Source organism: Mus musculus, chromosome 9, assembly GCF_000001635.26.
Source record: "Mus musculus strain C57BL/6J chromosome 9, GRCm38.p6 C57BL/6J".
NCBI classification, from domain to species: domain Eukaryota; kingdom Metazoa; phylum Chordata; class Mammalia; order Rodentia; family Muridae; genus Mus; species Mus musculus.
Genome location: NC_000075.6, coordinates 84,649,064 through 84,671,704, shown reverse-complemented (window position 1 = coordinate 84,671,704; position 22,641 = coordinate 84,649,064). Strand labels below are relative to the sequence as shown.

General features: G+C 39.1%; 1 non-coding gene across 1 annotated transcript; it reads right to left on the bottom strand.

Annotated features, from left to right (window-relative positions):
• Nucleotides 1-22,047: 22,047 nt before the first annotated feature.
• Nucleotides 22,048-22,209, bottom strand: Gm26126. The gene has a single exon (XR_003948519.1). It is a non-coding gene; the product is annotated as a U1 spliceosomal RNA (small nuclear RNA).
• Nucleotides 22,210-22,641: the final 432 nt, after the last annotated feature.

The following is a 22,641-nucleotide window of genomic DNA, read 5'->3' as shown; positions in this document are numbered from 1 at the left end:
TATAATTTTCTAACTAAAAATCTATTAGCGTAATTTATATTTTGTAAGGATTCTAACTTTGATCCACTGTCATGAAATTAATATTATATTGTCCTAATTTTTTTAATATTTTTGGTTTTTCTATTTTTTTCAGGTTAAGTAGCATATTGTGATTTTTACTTTCATTTTCAGTTTGCCTAGAGTTGTAACTTAAGTATGTATGGCTTAGCTTTATATAAGTTGCTTTGTGGCCTCTTTTATGTATATGCCCAAGTCAGGGGATCTAGTCTCAACACTTTGTAAAAAAGTAAAAGATAGATAATCCAATTTTAGAACAATTTTCTACAAATCCAGATCATGGTTATATTTGTTAAACTAGATGTAACTTATGGAAATAGCACTAAGGTACTTTTGAAACATTATCATTACCATTAACTTATATTAAAATTATAGACCAAAGCTAAATTGTAGAAAGAAATCAACCCAATGAATGACACTGTACTTTCAAGAACACTCCACTCCACATAGGCTGCATGGGTTTCTCTGTGTAGCCCTGGCTGTCCTAAGACTTGCTTTGTAGACTAGGCTGACCTCAAACTCAGAGACCTGCCTGCTTCTCTCTCCCAAGTGCTGCGATTAAAAATGTGTGCCACCATGACCAGCTTTAAGTAGAAAAATAATCTCTAGTTGGCTTTGAAACAAAATTCCCCAATATAGTAATAGCTCCGTTTTTTGATTGTTTAACAATGTCATAATTCATATAACGAATGTAATCATTTTATCACATTCTGTTCCTTTGTCTGTTTTCCTCTCCTACTGAAATGCTGTTTCCCAGTGTTCCCCTACTACCTTCAAAACTTCTGACTTGTGTGTCTGCCCTGTATTAGTTTCTTCCCCAAGCCTGGGTCACAAACTTCCCTTGCTCCTCTGTAATAACTTCAACATGAACATGCTTCCACAAAGCCACAACTATATAGGGACTTTCATGGCTGTTATTAAGGCAGTCGTTGAGTTTATATATCTTGGTGTTTAATGAAGTGTCACAGGCAAGGAAGGAAAATCTATAAGTAGAATAAGCCTCGACTTCGTTAAGGAGAGATCTATGCCTTTCCATAATGGAAGAAGTTCAGTGTAATTAACCAGATATTTAATCTGTGTCCCTTGTGGAGTGATAAATTTAATCAGGGTTTGGTGTGGGTCACTACTGAAAACCAAACAGCATCATTATCCACTCCATGCTTTAGTGAAGGAAGTCCCATGGTACTGAGCCAATGCATTAACCCGAATCTTAAACTTGTGGCTGGTTTTGTCATTGGATCTAGGAACAGGAACCATGTTGGCTAAAGAAAGAGAATAACACATCTCTGGAGTCTAATTTTGATTGACTTTCCAGATTTATGGCTATTGTGGATCCTTTGGTGAGTGTTCACATTATCCACAAATATAAGTCTGTCCATATAAAATTGACTTGTATACATTCTCCTGTGTAAAATTTTGTCAGTTTTCCTCCACCTATCTATATTCTGTCAACTAATGGTCTCACTTTGGATCATCACTCTTTCCAAATAAAGGAATCAAACAAGTATTCTGCTTGAAGTTTTGACAACTGGCAAGTCTTCTCTGTTACCCAATCCTTCAGGTCATCTTGAAGCTGAGGTTTAATGCTACATAGATGCACATTTATAAAGGAACAGAATATTAAAAACATATATATGAACCAGACTAACAAGCTTTTTTCTTTCTTCTTTAAGAACTGATTGTGAAGAACATTGCAAAAACACATAAACATAGACCAAGAGATGACTTTTATTCGGAGCAATCTGAATAAAATCAAACTGAATCTCCTATTAATACATCTTGTAAGTTTGGAGCCTAACTGAGCTTGTTCTTTGACACCATTTCTACACGGCAATCATGTTTGCTGGAAATATGCTATCTACCAGAAAGCCAGAAAAGCACTCAGTTTGCAGTGATAGTCTTAGATGTTATGTTCATCAAAGTCTTCTCTGGGGCCTCGTTTCCAAGTCAGAACTTGTTTACCAAATGAGGTTGGTTAAGTTTGGAGAATGGCTTTGATTTTCTCCAAAACTGGTTTGCTCTGTGGTCCTGTTTTGTTGTTGTTGTTGTTGTTGTTGTTTTGTTTTGTTTTGTTTTTCCGTTATTGTTGTTGGTTTGGTTTGGTTTGGTTTGGTTTGGTTTGGTTTGGTTTGGTTTGGTGTGTGTGTGTGTGTGTGTGTGTGTGTGTGTGTGTGTGTGACAAACAAACATCATATTTCTAGGGTGACTTATCTATTCTTGGATATGCTGCATCTTAATGCCAAATAGTAGGAAATTTGAAATGAAGTATTAACTTTCTCAAAAGTCTTCCTTTTTTTTTTCAGCAGAAAGTGATGCTCTCCAGTGGATTCTAGATGTATAATTCTGTTACATGAACAGATGGTAAAGAGTTTATGGACATTTAGATTGTCTCAATATTCTTTTGAACATTTACTCTGACAGAGAAGGTCCATTGATTTATCTCCCACTATCTAGTTTGAATACATTTTATTGAGAATCTAAAGTAAATTCCTTCCCTGCATATCAGATGCAATAAATGTGATGAAGTTTATGGAGAGGAATTGTGTACATAGAATTGAGGGATGTGTTAAGAAGATGAAGACATTTATGAGCTGCTCATATCTGAGTAAAACAGCAGATTAGAAACTATCTTTAAGTGACCTGATAAAGGAGAAGTCAAGAAAAACAAGGTTGAGAACGACTTAAGGAAATAAAGCATGAATGAAAATGTTCTATAAAAACCCATGATGTTGCAAGCAAAGGAAATCTGTAATTAGAATTAGAACATAGGTGACATAAAAGAACACAGTGAGGGTTTATTTGAGGTTAATGGGTTAAGTCAAGATGGCAATAGGGGCATGGCAGTGAGACGCTACTAAGGGATGGCCAGGAGGACAGTGGTGTCACTGGAAGACATGGGTTACTGAAAATCTCACTGCATAGCACAGGTTACCTCACCAATATTTATTAGTCAAGGATGTTCCAGAGGCCCCTTAACAATTCATGCTATTGCAATTGCTTAGTTGCCAACCATTACTAGGTGGTAAAACCTTTTGGCTGAAAATATCACATTTGTAATTAAATCTATAACAATTAATCTGAAACAACTAGAAAACCCTCACCCTGTAAATTAACTTTCATAGTACTCTATGGTGCTATGCAGGCTTCTGGAAATACAAACACATCAGTGGTACTTTGCACTGTATTTTGACTGCTACAATAGCTATAAAATATGCAAGTTATGAACACTGGTCCAATAATGGTATGAGACAGTTTCAGAAGTTACCAAGTTTTATGATTGGACTTGAAGCTGCTCTATAGGAGATATATAATGCCTGTTATGGTACCCCTGGTTAAAACCCATGACTGCAAAGATCACTGGCCCTAGGGGAAAGCATACTGTTATTGTTTCATTAAACTGTCATGTTGTCAAATATTGTTCTATGTATTTGTAATCAAACTTCGGCCATAATAGTTTCTTTCTGTAGTGGAGAATGATTAATGCAGACTCTGAAAGCTGATCAAATTACTGAATATTAGCAATTGTGAAAGTTCACCTCTAAGTTGATATTTATATCAACTACCCATGCATCCCATCCAAGGCTTGTGGCATATCATGATAAAGGAAGTAGAAAGAATGTAAGAGCTAGGGCATGGAGAGTAAAGTTGTGAAATTCTGTTTTCTGCACACTCATGGCCTTTAAACACATGACCTCATTGCAGCTGTGACTGACTACCAAAATTCTTCACCAGTTCAAGCCACTAAAAATGTCCCATCAAGTTGGGTGAAGTCAAGAATTCAACTCTAGAGGAGTAGCTCTTGGCAATTGATGGCTGCTAAAGGAGGAAGAGTCACTTTTCTTTAGGAATATGTCCACATTAGTCTGCACATGTCACAGTAGTAGTACATATGGTCCACAATAATTATATTAAGGGGGTTATTGAAAATTAATTCTAATAAATAAATAAATAAATAAATAAATAAATAAATACATTTAATTAATAATAGAAGAGAACATTAAATTAAGAGAAAGATGGCTAAGGATCCAGGAAGAGCTGGAGGGGGGAGTAGAGTGTGCATGCTACCAAAATACATTGTATGTAAATATCAACTTTACTTTGAAGATTATTTTTAAAATATCAAAAGAAATCCCACAATAACTTTTTGACCTTAAGAAACACAAAATCCTAGGTGGTATCTCCACAAAAGAGTGAGTAAGAGAGGTCACCTAAAGTTAAGCAGCCACTCAAAGTTATGCAGCCATATCATGTAGCACATACCAGGACAGATTCTATATTATCTTGATGGAAGTTGATCTCCTTTGCTGGACATGAACCTTATAAAAGCCTAGACATGAGATTGACCTCATTGGAGAGACATGTCCAGGTTATAGAAACAACATACAGATATACAGAACTTGAGAGTAAAAATAATTAGCACATTAGTAACTTTCAAGGTCTTCTAGGTAGTGAAATTTGACAGACTATGTTAATATCATGAATTTAATTTACAGGCTCTACTATCACAGAGGTGTTCTTATTGTGTGTGATTCACTTCTCCCATTTGTTATTCCTCAGACTAAAGATTGCTACCTTGCTCTATTTGAATCACAACTCTTGACGTTCATTGTTTTAAACAGTATCTCCAAGATTTCCCTCCTCCTTTGCAATTGTGTTTCTGGCCTCTGATGCTATACTTCCTTCAAACAAGAAAATTGTTCAGCTTCTTTTTTATTTCTTAAAATTTCACAGCTTCTTCTGTGATCTGTGCATTGCTTTTCCAATGGAGCTTTTAAAATCATACTTGTTATTGTACTGTTTGATTATGTTATATATAATTAATTACATTTAATTACTGCTGTTTGTTTTGAATGCAATTGGTTGGACTAAAGGATTAGTGGTAACCACAGCACAGTCATTTTCCAAGATGACTATTTTCAAGAGCCTCATAATCCAAACAGGCCAGACCAACCAAAATGCAGCAAGAGAAGGGTCATGGGAGAAACATAAAGGGGGGGGGGGGTTCCTAACAGAGCTTAGGTGCAGAAAAAAGAAATTCCCAGAAAATCCTCATTTTTACAAAGTGGTTCCCTATCGAAGTGGAAGAGTGAGTTAACAAGTTGAGAAATACAACAAAACCCCAAAACGTTGAAAAGAAAAAGATACTACATAACAGTCCGAGGTCATTGGGGATCCTGACTAGAACAGGTGTGTGAACAACTGAGCAAGGGAAAGAACACAAAAGAGTTTGCACCATAGAATTTGGAATTGGGGAAATTTCTCAGTCAAATGCAGGATAGTGAACTTAAGTTTTGACTTGAAAACACTATTTTGTCTTTTATGAAGTCTTATATAAAGGTTAACCATAGAAAATGATGTTATTGTAAAAGTATTACTTTGATCATATTTTAAGTGTATTTGTTCACCTCGTGGAGTGGAGTGCTATTTCTGCTATTATGGTTTATTTTCTTCACATTCAGTAGTATTGGACCACAAACCTACAACAGTAGACTGACCCCCAAAAATAAGATTTACTAAGTGACATGACTGCAATGTCATAGAACTCTAGAAGGTGATCAAGAAACCAAGAGAACAGAAGGAGCAATGATAAACACTAACAGTACAAATGATCTATTCAAAGAAATTATAGAGAATAATTCCCAAAAGCTAGGGAAATAAAGTAGATATTCAAACACAAAAGACACACGGAATCTGGAAGAGAAATTTGCCACAAAATGATAGTGAAACTATGGAAAATGGAAAGAAAACACAATAAAAAGCTGGGTAAAATTTGGTGTGCCAGAATTTGGTGTGTATGTTTAGGTTTGTAATGTCCTTTTTGTTAAGTGTACCCTTGAGGAGTAAAAGATGCCATTCTTTGTCTTTTTTTATTAAATTTTATTTGAAGTCTTTTTTTGTCAGTTGGTAGGATTCTGGTGTCTGCTTGTTTCTTGGTCTTATTCACTTGAAAACATATTTTGGTTGGTGATTTAGTCTCTGGGAGCTCTGAGGGTACTGGATAGTTCATATTGTTGTTCCTCCTATGGGGCTGCAAACCCCTTCAGCTTCTTGGGTCCTTTCTCTAGCTTCTTCATTGGGGATCCTATGCTCAGACCAATAGATGGCTGGAGAATCCACCTCTGTATTTGTGAGGCACTGGCAGAGCCTCTCAGAAGAGAGATATATCAGGCTTCTGTCAGCAAGCACATGTTGGCATCCACAAAGCCGAATAGGACATCAATGGGAGGAGAGACTCTTTGACCTATGAAGATTCTATGCTCCAGTGTGGGGGAATGTGAGGGCTAGAAAGCAGGAGTGGATGGATTGGTGAGCAGGGGAGGGGGAGAGAATGAGGGAGGGTCAAAGGGGGAAGCAGGAAAGGGGATAACATTTGAAATGTAAATAAAGAAAATATCCAATAAAAAATATCCATATTTTGTATCCTGTTACAAGAAGTTAGTGGCCATACTTGAAGGTAAGATGACTTTATTTTATTTTTTTATTTTTATTAGGTATTTTCCTTATTTACATTTCCAATGCTATCCCAAAAGTCCCAAATACCCACCCTCCCCACTCCCCTACCCACCCACTCCCGCTTTTTGGTCCTTGTGTTCCCCTGTACTGGGGCATATAAAGTTTGCAAGTCCAATGGGCCTCTATTTCCAGTGATGGCCGACTAGGCCATCTTTTGATACATATAGAGCTAGAGTCAAGAGCTCCAGGATACTGGTTAGTTCATAATGTTATTCCACCTATAGGGTTGCAGATTCCTTTAGCTCCTTGGGTACTTTCTCTAGCTCCTCCATTGGGAGCCCTGTGATCCATCCAATAGCTGACTGTGAGCATCCACTTCTGTGTTTGCTAGGCCCCAGCATAGTCTCACAAGAGACAGCAATATCTGGGTCCTTTCAGCAAAATCTTGCTAGTGTATGCAATGCTGTCAGCGTTTGGAAGCTGATTATGGGATGGATCCATAGATATGGCATTCACTAGATGGTCCATCCTTTCGTCACGGCTCCAAATTTTGTCTCTGTAACTTCTTCCATTGGTGTTTTGACCCAATTCTAAGAAGGGGCAAATTGTCCACACTTTGGTCTTCATTCTTTTTGAGTTTCATGTGTTTAGCAAATTGTATCTTATATCTTGGGTATCCTAAGTTTCTGGACTAATATCCACTTATCAGTGAGTACATATTGTGTGAGTTCCTTTGTGATTGGGTTACCTCACTCAGGATGATGCCCTCCAGGTCCATCCATTTGCCTAGGAATTTCATAAATTCATTCTTTTTAATAGATGAGTAGTACGCCATTGTGTAAATGTACCACGTTTTCTGTATCCATTCCTCTGTTGAGGGGCATCTGGGTTCTTTCCAGCTTCTGGCTATTATAAATAAGGCTGCTATGAACATAGTGGAGCATGTGTCCTTCTTACCGGTTTGGACATCTTCTGGATATATGGCCAGGAGAGGTATTGCTGGATCCTCCGGTAGTACTATGTCCAATTTTCTGAGGAACTGCCAGACTGATTTCCAGAGTGGTTGTACAAGCTTTCAATCCCACCAACAATGGAGGAGTGTTCCTCTTTCTCCACATCCTCGCCAGCATCTGCTGTCACCTGAATTTTTATCTTAGCCATTCTACTGGTGTGAGGTAGAATCTCAAGGTTGATTTGATTTGTATTTCACTGATGATTAAGGATGTTGAACATTTTTTCAGATGCTTCTCTGCCATTCGGTATTCCTCAGGTGAGAATTCTTTGTTCAGCTCTGAGCCCCATTTTTAATGGGGTTATTTGATTTTCTGGAGTCCACCTACTTGAGTTCTTTATATATATATTGGATATTAGTTCCCTATCTGATTTGGGATAGGTAAAGATGCTTTCCCAATCTGTTGGTGGTCTTTTTGTCTTATTGACGGTGTCTTTTGCCTTGCAGAAACTTTGGAGTTTCATTAGGTCCCATTTGTCAATTCTCGATCTTACAGCACAAGCCATTGCTGTTCTGTTCAGGAATTTTCCCCCTGTACACATATCTTTGAGGCTTTTCCCTACTTTCTCCTCTATAAGTTTCAGTGTCTCTGATTTCATGTGGAGTTTCTTAATTCACTTAGATTTGACCTTAGTACAAGGAGATAGGAATGGATCAAATTCCATTCTTCTACATGATAACTTCCAGTTGTGCCAGCACCATTTGTTGAAAGTGCTGTCTTTTTTCCACTGGATGGTTTTAAATCCCTTGTCAAAGATCAAGTGACCATAGGTGTGTGGGTTCATCTCTAGGTCTTCAATTCTGTTCCATTGGTCTACTTGTCTGTCGCTATACCAGTACCATGCAGTTTTTATCACAATTGCTCTGTAGTACATCTTTAGGTCAGGCATGGTGATTCCACCAGAGCCTCTTTTATCCTTGAGAAGAGTTTTTCCTATCCTAGGTTTTTTGTTAATCCAGATGAATCTGCCGATTGCCTATTCTAATTCTTTGAAGAATTGAGTTGGAATTTTGATGGGGATTGCATTGAATCTGTAGATTGCTTTTGGCAAGATAGCCATTTTCACTATATTGATCCTGCCAATCCATGAGCATGGGAGATCTGTCTATCTTCTGAGTTCTTCTTTAATTTCTTTCTTCAGAGACTTGAAGTTCTTATCATACAGATCTTTCACTTCCTTAGTTAGAGTCACGCCAAGGTATTTTATTTTATTTGAGACTATTGAGAAGGGTGTTGTTTCGCTGATTTCTTTCTCAGCCTGTTTATCCTTTGTGTACAGAAAGGTCATTGACTTGTTTGAGTTAATTTTATATACAGCTACTTCACCGAAGCTCTTTATCAGGTTTAGGAGTTCTCTGGTGGAATTTCTAGGGTCACTTATATATACACTATCATATCAGCTGCAAAAAGTAATATTTTGACTTTATCTTTTCCAATTTGTATCCCCTTGATCTCCTTTTGTTGCCAAATTGCTCTGGATTGGACACCAAGTACAATGTTAAATAGGTAGGGAGAGAGTGGACAGCCTTGTCTAGTCCCTGTTTTTAGTGGGATTGCTTCCAGCTTGACACCATTTACTTTGATGTTGGCTACTGGTTTGCTGTAGATTGGTTTTATCATGGTTAGGTATGGGCCTTAAATTCCTGATCTTTCCAAGACTTTTATCATGAATGGGTGTTGGATTTTGTCAAATGTTTCTCAGCATCTAAGGAGATGATCATGTGGTTTTTGTCTTTAAGTTTGTTTATATACTGGATTACGTTGATGGATTTCCGTATATTGAACCATCCCTGCATCCCTGGGATGAAACCTGCTTGGTTAGGATGGATGATTGTTTTGATGTGTTCTTGGATTCAGTTAGCGAAAACTTTAATGAGGATTTTTGCATCGATATTCATAAGGGAAATTGGTCTGAAGTTCTCTATCTTTGTTGGGTCTTTTTGTTGTTTAGGTATCAGAGTAAACTGTGGCTTCATAGAATGAGTTGGGTAGAGTACCTTCTGTTTCTATTTTGTGGAATAGTTTGTGCAGAACTGGAATTAGATCTTCTTTGAAGGTTTGATAGAACTCTGCACTAAACCCATCTGGTACTGGGCTTTACTTGGTTGGGAGACTATTAATGACTGCTTCTATTTCTTTAGGGGATATAGGACTGTTAAGATCATTAACCTGATCTTGATTTAACTTTGGTACCTGGTATCTGTCTAGAAACTTGTCCATTTCATCCAGGTTCTCCAGTTTTGTTGAGTATAGCCTTTTGTAGAAGGATCTGATGGTGTTTTGGATTTCTTCAGGATCTGTTGTTATGTCTCCCTTTTCATTTTTGATTTTGTTAATTAGGATGCTGGCCCTGTGCCCTCTAGTGAATCTTGCTAAGGGTTTATTTATCTTGTTGATTTTCTCAAAGAACCAGCTCCTCGATTGGTTGATTCTTTGAATAGTTCTTCTTGTTTCCACTTGGTTGATTTTGACCCTGAGTTTGATTATTTCCTGCATTCTACTCTTCTTGGGTGAATTTGCCTCCTTTTGTTCTAGAGCTTTTAGGTGTGTTGTCAAGCTGCTAATGTGTGCTTCTCTAGTTTCTTTTTGGAGGCACTCAGAGCTATGAGTTTTCCTTTTAGAAATGCTTTCATTGTGTCCCATAAGTTTGGGTATGCTATGGCTTCATTTTCATTAAACTCCAAAAAGTCCTTAATTTATTTCTTTATTCCTTCCTTGAACAAGGTATCATTGAGAACAGTGTTGTTCAGTTTCCAGGTAAATGTTGGCTTTCTATTATTTATTTTGTTATTTCCACGTGAATGTTGGCTTTCTATTATTTATTTTGTTATTGAAAATCAGCCTTAGTCCATGGTGATCTGATAGAATGCATGGGACGATTTCAATATTTTTGTATCTGTTGAGTCCTGTTTTGTGACTAATTATATGGTTAATTTTAGAGAAGGTACCATTAGGTGCTGAGAAGAAGGTATATCCTTTTGATTTAGGATAAAATGTTCTGTAGATATCTGTCAGATCTATTTGTTTCATAACTTCTGTTAGTCTCATTGTGTCCCTGTTTAGTTTCCGTTTCCATGATCCATCCATTGGTGAAAGTGGTGTGTTGAAGTCTCCCACTTATTGTGTGAGATACAATGTGTGCTTTGAGCTTTAGTAAAGTTTCTTTAATGAATGTGGTTGCCCTTGTATTTGGAGCATAGATATTCAGAATTGATAGTTCCTCTTGGAGGATTTTACCTTTGATAAGTATGAAGTGCCCCTCCTTGTGTTTTTTGATGACTTTGGGTTGGAAGTCGATTTTACTAGATATTAGAATGGCTACTCCAGCTTGTTTCTTCAGACCATTTGCTTGGAAATTTGTTTTCCAGCCTTTCATTCTGAGGTAGTGTATATCTTTTTCTCTGTTATGAGTTTCCTGTAAGAAGCAAAATGTTGGGTCTTGTTTGTGTAGCCAGTTTATTAGTTTATGTCTTTTTATTTGGGAGTTGAGTCCATTGATGTTAAGAGATATTAAGGAAAAGTAATTGTTGCTTCCTGTTATTTTTGTTGTTAAAGTTGGCATTCTGTTCTTGTGGCTGTCTTCTTTTAGGTTTGTTGAGGGATTACCTTCTTGCTTTTTCTAGGGCGTGGTTTCTGTCCTTGTATTGGATTTTTTCTGTTATTATTCTTTGAAGAGCTCGATTCGTGGAAAGATAATTTGTGAATTTGGTTTTGTCGTGGAATACGTTGGTTTCTCCATCTATGGTAATTGAGAGTTTGGCTGGGTATAGTAGCCTGGGCTAGAATTTGTGTTCTCTTAGTGTCTGTATAACATCTGTCTAGGCTCTTCTGGCTTTCATCGTCTCTGGTGAAAAATCTGGTGTAATTATGATAGGCTTGCATTTATATATTACTTGACCTTTTTTCCTTATTGCTTTTAGTATTCTATCTTTATTTAGTGCATTTGTTGTTCTGATTATTATGTGTCAGGAGCAATTTCTTTTTTGGTCCAGTCTATTTGGAATTCTGTAGGCTTCTTTTATGTTCATGGGCATCTCTTTCTTTATGTTTGGGAAGTTTTCTTCTATAATTTTGTTGAAGATATTTTCTGGTCCTTTGAGTTGAAAATCTTCATTCTCATGTACTCCTATTATCTGTAGGTTTGGTCTTCTCATTGTGTCCTGGATTTCCTAGATGTTTTGAGTTAGGTTCTTTTTGCATTTTCCATTTTCTTTGATTGTTGTGCCGATGTTCTCTATGGAATCTTCTCTTTCATCTGAGATTCTCTCTTCCATCTCTTGTATTCTGTTGCTGATGCTCGCATCCATGGTTCCAGATTTCTTCCCTAGGTTTTCTATCTCCAGCATTGCCTCACTTTGGGTTTTCTTTATTGTGTCTACTTCCCTTTTTAGGTCTTGGATGGTTTTATTCAATTACATCACCTATTTGGTTGTGTTTTCCTGCGATTCTTTAAGGGATTTTTGTGCTTCCTCTTTAATGTCTTCTACCTGTTTAGCAGTGTTCTCCTGTATTTCTTTAAGTGAGTTATTAAAGTCCTTCTTGATGTCCTCTATCATCATCATGAGATATGCTTTTAAATCTGGGTCTAGCTTTTCGGGTGTGTTGGGGTGCCCTGGACTGGGTGATGTGGGAGTGCTGGGTTCTGATGATGGTGAGTAGTCTTAGTTACTGTTAGTACGATTGTTATGTTTGCCTTTCGCCATCTGGTAATCTCTGGAGTTAGTTGTTATAGTTGTCTCTGTTTAGAGATTGTTCCTCTGTTGATTCTGTTACCCTCTATCAGCAGACCTGGGAGACTAGCTCTCTCCTCTGAGTTTCAGTGGTCCGAGCAGTCTCTGCAGGCAAGCTCTCCTCTTACTGGGAAGGTGCACAGATATCTGGCATTTGGACCTCCTCCTGGCCAAAGATGAAGGCCCAAAACAGGACCTGTCCCAGAAGCTGTGTTGCTTTGGCCTGTCACAGAAGCTGTTAGCTTCTGTAGTGCACACTCTCACCTGTGCAGACTACTTTCTTAGGAGTCCCAGAACCAAGATGGCTCCCGCGGATCTTGAGGCAAAAGCCTCCTGTGCCGGGTGGACACCTGTCCTCTTGCAGGGAAGGTGGCTAGGTGTCCGGTGCCCGAAAAGGGCGCTGCCTCAGAAGCTCTGTGGCTCCTGCCTGTCCCAGAAGCTGTTAGCTTCTGTAGTGCACACTCTCACCTGTGCAGACTACTTTCTGTGGAGTCCCGGAACCAAGATGGTTCCCGCCGATCTTGAGGCAAAAGCCTCCCGTGCCGGGTGGACACCTGTCCTCTGTCCGGGAAGGTGGCCAGATGTCAGTAAGATGACTTTCTTATAGATAAAAAAAAAAAAAAAAAAAAAAAAAAAAAAAAAAAAAAAAAACCATGGATTTTTGTCTCTTATTCCATTCAACTAAGTATTATCTTTAGTCAGAGAAGCTGAGCACATTAATGTTGAAAGATATTATTGAAAAATATGTGTTGATTGCTGTCCCTATATTGTTATTTTTGACATTTATGTTCTTAGTCTCACTTTTTTGTCTGCTTTTTTGGTAATCATTCTATTTTTTTCTCTCTCTCTATAGTCTCTTGAGTATGCCTGTCCTTCTCAATTTGAAGTATTGTTTCCTGTATTCTCTGTAAGGATGGTTACATTGATAGAACTTCTTTAGCTTGTTTATACCATAGAATTTTTTTTTCTTCTTCAACTACCAGGTGGTTTTGTTGAGAACAGTAGCATGATTGGAATCAATCTATATTCTTTCAGAACTTGGAGTACCATATATTGCTTTAGACTCTTTTTGTCTTCTAAAGTTTCAACTGAGCTGTAAACTGTTATCCTAATGTGTTTGTCTATATATGTGACTTGAGGCTTTTCTCTTGTAGCTTTCAATACCCTTTCTTTGTTTTGTATATTTAGTGTTTATTTATGATACGCTGTGGGAGAGCTTCTTTTCTGGTCTTTTCTAGTTGTACTTCTGTGTGATTTTGTGTAAATCTTTCCTTAATATGGGAAAAGTTTGGTGGTTTTATATGAGATGGGTCTCCAGGTGGGGCAGTCTCTGGATAGTCCTTTCTTCAGTTTCAGCTCCGAACTTTGTCTCTGTAACTCCTTCTATGGGCATTTTGTTCCCCATTCTAAGAAGGAACGAAGTGTCCACTCGTTGGTCTTTCTTCTTCTTGGGTTTTGTAAATTGTATCTTGGGTAGTCTAAGTTTCTGGGCTAATATCCGCTTATCAGTGAGTGCATATCATGTGTGTTCTTTTGTGATTGAGTTACCTCACTCAGGATGATATACTCCAGATCCATCCCATTTACCTACGAATTTCATAAATTCATTGTTTTTAATAGCTGAGTAGTACTCCGTTGTGTAAATGTACCACATGTTCTGTATCCATTCTTCTGTTGAGGGACAACTGGGTTCTTTCTTGCTTCTGGCTATTATAAATAAGGCTGTTAAGAACATAGTGGAGCACGTGTCCTTATTATAAGTTGGGACATCTTCTGGGTTTATGCCAGGAGAGGTATTGCTGGATCTTCTGGTAGTACTATGTCCAATTTTCTTGCCAGTAAGATTTTGCTGACGGGACCCTGATATATCTATGTCTTGTGAGGCTATGCCAGTGCCTGGCAAATACAGAAGTGGATACTCACAGCCATCTATTGGATGGGACACAGGGTCCCTAATGAAGTAGCTAGAGAAAGTACCCAAGGAGCTAAAGGGGTCTGCAACCCTATAGGAGGATCAACAATATGAACTAACCAGTACACCCAGAACTGTGTCTCTAGTTGAATATCTAGCAGAAGATGGCCTAGTTGGCCATCATTGGGAAGAGAGGCCCTGGTCTTGCAAAAATCATATGCCCTAGTACAGGGGAATGCCAGGGTCAGGCAGCAGGAGTGGGTGTGTTGGGCAGCAGGGCGGGGGGGGGGTGTATCGGGACTTTCCGGATAGCATTTGAAATGTAAATGAAGAAAATATCTAATTAAAAAAAAGAAAAGAAATACGGGAAAAGTTTCCTCCATAATCTTGTAGAAGAGCTAGTTGATGTCATTCACCCAGGATTCTTCTCCTTCTTCTATGACTATAATCAGTATATTTGTTATTATCATGGTGTCCCAAAGTTCTTATATACATTTTGTGTGATTTATTCTTTGTTTACATGGTTCAATTCTTTTACGTTATCTAAAAGTCCTGCTATTCTGTTTTCTCCTTCGAAATTTTTATTACTTTTTTGAGAGGGTCATGTAGTTTTGCCAGGTTCACATCTTCCCATCTATCCCCTAGTTTTTCTTCCCATTCTACTGGCAATGCTTTCCCCTAACTTTAATTGGGGTTGTTGAATTTGGCAAATTTAGGTGTATTTCAGATTGAGTGTTCTTCAATTTTTGTCTCTTTACCTAATTTAGTTTTAATTATCTTCATCTTTTCATTAAACTGTATGGTCATGCTTTTTGGACTTCAATTAATAGTTTATTCCTATCTTTGTTAATATCTTTGAGATGTTTGTTTGTGTTCTTTTTAAACTAATTTTACTCTTTGACCGTGTTCATAATTATTTAAAAGTATGTCCTAAGGCTCATCTACTTGATTCTCGTTTGAACACAGTTCTACAGGACTTTTATATATTTTGTTTTGTTATTGTTGTTGTTGTTGAGGGAGGAATGGGAGTGGGGAGGATATTATCTTGGCTTTTCATGTTGTTTGTGGTTTTGTGATATGACTTCATGTGGTCCTTTTTTTTATTGATGTGTGATATTATATTCTAGCCAGATTCTGTTGAGTGAAAATATTTGTTGTTTCCAAAATTTTGTGACAATGATCCCCTAAGATCCATAGACTGTCTAAAGTTCCCCAGTGCCATGCAGGGAGAACTTCCATATGATTTGATATTCTTGAGGAGAAAAGTTTAAAAATAACCCTGTACAATATAGGTTATTTCTTTGTTTCTATTGATTTTTGTTGACTCCCAGAACACAAGACACTGTTGCTGAATACACTTCAGACATAGGACTGGGAGGATTTGAGCTGAAATTGAACTTTAAACCTTCTATGGAAGGACAATAATTGATAATATAGGAAAGTGGTATCTATACAAATTGCCAAAGGAAAAAGAAAACAGTAATCATAACTCAGCTACAAAGTTGGTGAATCACTGACCAGTAGTAACACACAGCAATGTGTGTGTTGTGGGGTAGCACACGGTATCCCCACTGGTGCAATAGTGACATATTGTGAGGCTAGCCAATAAATATCTAACTGGACTCATAACCTGGAAATTTGTGCAAGGTATTGTGTACCTTGCCATCCACCTGTGTCCAGAGAAGTCAGAGGTCCTAGAAAACACCTGCTACTACCACTTTCCTAAATCAGTTTGGTTTTTAACTATACTCTAAATTTTGTTACCCTTATAACAAAAGTAAGTATAGCTTTTATCCCTCACCAAAAGCTTCTTTTGTAGCATATATATATCCATATACATGTTATATGTATGCATGTGTACATGCATATACATGTTGTATGTGTGTATGTATGTGTGTGTGTGTGTGTGTGTGTGTGTGTGTGTGTGTTATATCTTCACAACTGGTCAGATACTAAGAATAAATGGCTCTAGGAAACACTAGCCTGAATTTGTGCATGTACAGTGCTAACTCTACACTTAAGGCTCAGAAAATATTATGGGAATGGGGTCATAAAGCTCAAAAGAGCTGACATGCCAAGACTGAGACAGTGTCTTTGAAACTTAAAAGTTGCATACATAAGACATCCATAGCCATAATGACCAAACCAGTTGACATGTCAATTGGAAATGAGACTTTTTTTCACAAAGCTTCACACCTGTATGTAGAGCTACAGGGAGTCAATGACTGCTGTGAGATGAAGAGTCAATTGTCTTCTACGATAAGTGCACTGATACGTTATTCACTCAAAACCAAGTGGTCAGCCTTAACCACATGTTATGAACAACACTAAGTAGGTTCCATAGGAGGTGAGTGTGTGTTTGAGTGTGTGTGTGTGTGTGTGTGTGTGTGTGAGAGAGAGAGAGAGAGAGAGAGAGAGAGAGAGAGAGAGAGAGAGATACAGAGACAGAGAGAACAATAGTTAAAAATGTTCATCAATTCGTGAGGGTGTGGTAGGGAATGGGAGGAGTCAGACTCATGAAAGGGAGAGGCAGAGCAATGTAAATGAAGCACCTATATATGAAATTTTCAGAAATAGAAGACAGGAAAACAAGAAAGGCAATAGCATAGCAAAGGTCACCACCCTGCTTCCTGAGTATTGTTATGGTATAACCTGCCTTCTCCCTGCTGCACAGCCATAGCCACTTTCATTCCTGGCAAACCAAGATGAACTTGTGTCCTCCTATACTGTCAGGCAGAGTAAACATCTCCCCCTTAAGTTGCTTCTCATCTAGTAACTGTTCACAGTGGCAAGACTAATATAGCCAAGGCTACACCTGCTCTTCTCCCTGCTCCTGGGGAGAAGTTAAGTCCCAATCTGACCAGCAGAGGGATGAAGATATCTCTTTTTTGTCTCGTGCAGTGTGGAGTAGAAGCAACCTCAACATCCTTACATAGATATACATGGGGAATAATTATAACAGGAACACAAAGTCAGTCTACACAGCAAATTCCAAGATAGCCAAGCTTAGATAGTGAAGGAATTGGAAAACAGAAAGCTGGCAATAATGTAATAGAACAAGGGGGCCATGTTCCATCCCCAGCAAGCAGCAGAACTTGGCATCTTTGGTCACATGGCTCTGGCTTTAGAGTCCAGACAATTGATGCTCGTTAGCTGTAGCTAAGAAATTAGAGGTGATTAAGAAGAGACCAGTATTACTGAGGTGAAATCTTCTGGGAAGTGTTTTCTGAGAGCACAAAGAAGCTGTGTTCCAGGCAAGGTTATACCTCGTGCTGCAGCTGTACTTAGTAATGTGTAAGAGTCACCCAGGTGGTACTGGTTTTGAAGACATGAAGGAGTCGTGAAGAGCAGCTGAGGCTCGGCTCTGTGAGAGAGCCATTGGTGAAGGTGCAGCCTTACTTGGCAGTTGACAGCCCAAGACTGAAGGAGTCATGGAAACAAGTTGAGGCTTGGCACTATGAAGAGAGCCTATGAGAGGCTACTGGTGAAGCCTATACATTGCTGGTCTCTTTTTGGATTTGCCTTGTTGAAGGCAAGGCCCTGGGGCCAGAACAGAGTGTCATAAGGGTCACTGGGGATCATCTGAATGGCTAATTTAAATTGCTTCCTTCTGGGGGAATTTTTTTTTTCCATTTTTTATTAGGTATTTAACTCATTTACATTTCCAATGCTATACCAAAAGTCCCCCATATCCACCCACCCCCACTCCCCTACCCACCCACTCCCCCTTTTTGGCCCTGGCGTTCCCCTGTACTGGGGCATATAAAGTTTGCAAGTCCAATGGGCCTCTCTTTCCAGTGATGGCCGACTAGGCCATCTTTTGATATATATGCAGCTAGAGTCAAGAGCTCCGGGGTACTGGTTAGTTCATAATGTTGTTCCACCTATAGGGTTGCAGATCCCTTTAACTCCTTGGGTACTTTCTCTAGCTCCTCCATTGGGAGCCCTATGATCCATCCATTAGCTGACTGTGAGCATCCACTTCTGTGTTTGCTGGGCCCCGGCATAGTCTCACAAGAGACAGCTACATCTGCGTCCTTTCAATAAAATCTTGCTAGTGTATGCAATGGTGTCAGCGTTTGGATGCTGATTATGGGGTGGATCCCTGGCTATGGCAGTCTCTACATGGTCCATCCTTTCATCTCAGCTCCAAACTCCGTCTCTGTAACTCCTTCCATGGGTGTTTTGTTCCCAAATCTAAGGAGGGGCATAGTGTCCACACTTCAGTCTTCATTCTCCTTGAGTTTCATGTGTTTAGCAAATTATATCTTATATCTTGGGTATCCTAGGTTTGGGGCTAATATCCACTTATCAGTGAATACATATTGTGTGAGTTTCTTTGTGAATGTGTTACCTCACTCAGGATGATGCCCTCCAGGTCCATCCATTTGGCTAGGAATTTCATAAATTCATTCTTTTTAATAGCTGAGTAGTACTCCATTGTGTAGATGTACCACATTTTCTGTATCCATTCCTCTGTTGAGGGGCAAAAGCCTACACTTGAAAAAGGCCTTGAAGGCCTCTAATTTTGGACTCCTTGTGGTGAGAAGAGGAATTCCCCATGACCGAAAAGGATGGAAATACTCAGTCAAAAGGCAAACATTCCCAGGTCTTCAGGAGTTCCAGAGGATTCCACTCAAACTGCTAGCCTGCCTACAAATTTAAGAAAACAGTCGACAGAGAGCCCTAAGAGCTTTTAACTGGCCATTGTGTTCCTGGGTTCTTTCCAAGAGATTTAGAGAGGTGAAGGGATGTTAGGGTCCAACCAAAGGACTTAAGGACCTTCAGTCAAACCCTGGATGAAAGATGTCAGTTGCCCTTTGCTGTAGTCAGTCCCTCCTGACAGCTCAAATTGAAGGTAAAGGAGAAAGGAAGAACTGGCCTGTCCTCAGATTGGGATGGCAAGGCAAACACCACTGTCTCTCAAATAGGAGTACTCAACCTCCTTCATGCATCCTGGAGGGTCATTGTTTGGATACCATATGTGGATGCTCTGTTCCCCATTGGAATTAAGCTCCAATAGTCACAGGATGTAGAGGATCTTGAGAGCAGGGCTTTGCAAGAGGCAGTGAGTACTTTGGGTATTAATGGCCCAGGAGATTGTTTCTGAGGAAGGCTTGTTTATTGAAGTAGTGGCTCTCAAATTGTGATGGTTTGTTTATGTTTGTCCCAGGGAGTGGCACTATTAGGAGGTGTAGCCCTGTTGGAATAGGTGGCTCACTGGGGGGTGTGGGTTTTAATATCCTAGTCCTAGCTGCTTGGAAGTCACTATTCTGCTGGCAGCCTTCAGATGAAGATGTAGAACTCTCAGCTCCCCCTGCACCATGTCTACCTGGATGCTGCTGTGTTCCTACCTTGATGATAATGGACTGAACCTCTGAACCTGTAAGTCAGCCCCAATTAAATGTTGTCCTAACAAGAGTTGCCTTGGTTGTGGTGTCTGTTCACAGTAGTAAAAATATAACTAAGACACTCATATAGCTACAGTTAGGGTGAGGGGAGGAAAATAACGACAAGGGAGGGTGTCCTGCAATGGAAGCAGGGGCCTTTCAATGTGTCAGCTAGATTAACAGACTTACAGTCACATGATTTCTGAGAAGCTAGTTGTCTGGTGGGGAACCAGAAGCCTAACTACTTTTCATCCTGTAGTCTTTGTCTTTATGCAGTTGAGTAGGCCCAAGCCTTATTGGGTAGGAAGCAGACCCACATCTGCCTTTGACTCTGAGAGATGTCCACAGTATGGGCAATACTCTACTGTCCCTTATCTGTATTGGGAACCCACACATAACCCTCTCTTTTCCCCCTCAGTTCTTCTTTTTCCTTTGTCTTCATAAATAGTCCCTCTTCTGCCTCCAGATGTGGGTATTTATTTTCTGCATGAGACAAAACATCACTGTCTGTTACTCTTATTTTTCTGTCCACTACCCCTTTTCACCCATGCATCTCAGAAATCCTTCCCTACTAGACTGTCTTCCCTGAAACATTACTGTACAGTTGTTGTCAATGATGGTTTCATTTCTTACTTCAGTTTTGACGAGTGATCTATGCAAGGAGATTGTTGGGAATTCTTTTGTTGACTGCCTCTTCGTGTTTTTCATAATCACTTCTGATTGCTGAGCTGTAAGAACTAGCTATCTACCAATATTTATTTAGAAATGCTTTTTTGTAAATAGTCTCGTAAAGTTTGTAGGTTGTATCTAAGTTGTCAAGTTTATGAAAATGAATTTGTGATGTTAACTTTCTGTTCGCTGACTGACAGCTCCATAGTGATGCTTTCTCTTTTAGAAACAATCCTGGAAATGAAAATTTTAATCTTCTATTCATATGCCAGCTAGAGGTTCTTGTGTTTTGGATCAAATGTATTTATTGCTTATAAGAAAGGCCCTGCTGGCTCTGACTCCAAGATATATTTCCATCATATCTTAAGTTTATTCTTCACAGTTACGGAAACAAAGAGGTTCAGACACTGTGTGATAATTCCCTCATTGATCTTCAAAACTGAGGCAAAATTAGTCTCTGTGAGGCCATTCCAAGTCCTGGGGAGAGCCCCACTGACAGTGTCACCCCTGGGAAGTTGGAGGGAAGATGCTTCTACCCAGCATCATTATGTGAGACACTCCCTTAAAATGGCAAGAGTATAATAAACCAGAGAGAAGGCAAAATGGAGAGTTAAATATCAGAAGGGTGGTAGGAAACCCAAATGCTAGCAACCAAACCAATTTTCTGAAAGTGCTCTGGAAACACACATACAGCAAACTAAAAATATGTTCTAACTAAACTAAGACAAAGCAGAAGAACGTCAAACAACTAGTTTAAATAAACCACCAGACCATCACACAAAGCAATGGGAAATAAGGCCTCATAAACTCATCAACAATAACCCAGAATATTAAACACTAAGAACCTGAGTTGCTATGTGGCACTGTTCCAGGGAACACCTCTTCTGAACATGTGTCCTCCGCGGAACTGCATATTCAAGCACCAAAACTGTCAACACAAAAGCACTCTCATCTCAAAGGGAATAAGAGATAATTTATTGTGAGCCAAATATGTGACCATGACCTAAGAACATTGATTCTCTTTCTTCCTAGCAATATATTCCAACTTGGAAGTGGTGAACAAACTTTTGTAGTTATAGAACAAAAGAGAGAAACAAATCAGAACCCTCTCCAAATACTTTGGCAGGATCATCAACCAGGCAGGAGGGCAACAGAAAACAAAAGAAAATCACTGCCACAGATCTCAGATGTTGTCCAATCCCATTCTTAGCTTTTGGTTCTGGGAAAGCCAGTGTCCTACTGAGAATACATTTGAAATATTTATCTGATAGTCCAAACCACATTAGGTCAAAGACAGAAATGGGCATAGATGGAGGAGACTCTGAAAGTGAGGGGACATGTTATGTGCTGCTGAAAATGGTAAGACTGTCAAGTCTCCTCATATATTACAGAACTGTAAGCAGTGGCTACAAGAAGACACTCTCAAAGTAGCTTAGATCCTAGAAGTAGTTCAGGGAGTTCAAAGCTTGCAGTATCCTTGAGGGAATCATCACCCAGGTGAAATGGGATTTTTGGTAATGTATATGCCTATGAACCAACCGTGCCTCTGTCAATAACTCCTTATCCATACCTCTGCAAGCAACATCAATAAATTCATTGGTTCACCAAATTGTATTTAGGTCTATCACTAGTTGCATATCGGGGAGTTACCTTTCCATTAGGAAAGACTCATAGAATACCAATTAATGGCTATTAAAGTGATTAAATACAGTCTAGGGTAATTTGGCTGTGGGCTGGTAACATTTTTGCTGTATACAAGCATGAGTTTTAATCAGCTACTTAACCTTGCAGTATCCTTCCTGCAAACTCTAGCCTTCCCCAGTAGGAAGCATAAGCACTATCAGTCCCTCACTACTACAAACTTTGAGGCTGAGTTTCCCACATATGGGATGCTGATGGTGTTGGCCCAGCCAAAGTGCAAAGGATAAGCTGTATGCTGTGAAACTGCCTTTGTGCTCAGTGTGTCTCCCCTCCCAGGTAAGGATAACACCACTATGGAGAATCTTGTGTGGCTTTTTTTCCCTGAAAATTTCAATTCACATGACACATTTTCTTTATCTTCAACTATTAATTTTAAATAATTTTTTTCTTTTTTTAATTTCTATTAGATATTTTCTTCATTTACATTTCAAATGCTATCCCAAAAGTCCCCTATACCCTCCCCTCCACCCACTTTTTGACTCTGGCATTCCCCTGTACTGGGGCATATAAAGTTTGCTAGACCAAGGGGGCCTCTCTTCTCAAGGACAGCTGACTAGGCTATCTTCTGCTACATATGCAGCTAGAGACAGGAGCTCTGGAGGTACTGATTAGTTCATATTGTTGTTCCACCTATAGGGTTGCAGACCCCTTCAGCTCCTTGGGTAATTTCTCTAGCTCCTCCATTGGAAGCCCTGTGTTTCATCCTATAGATGACT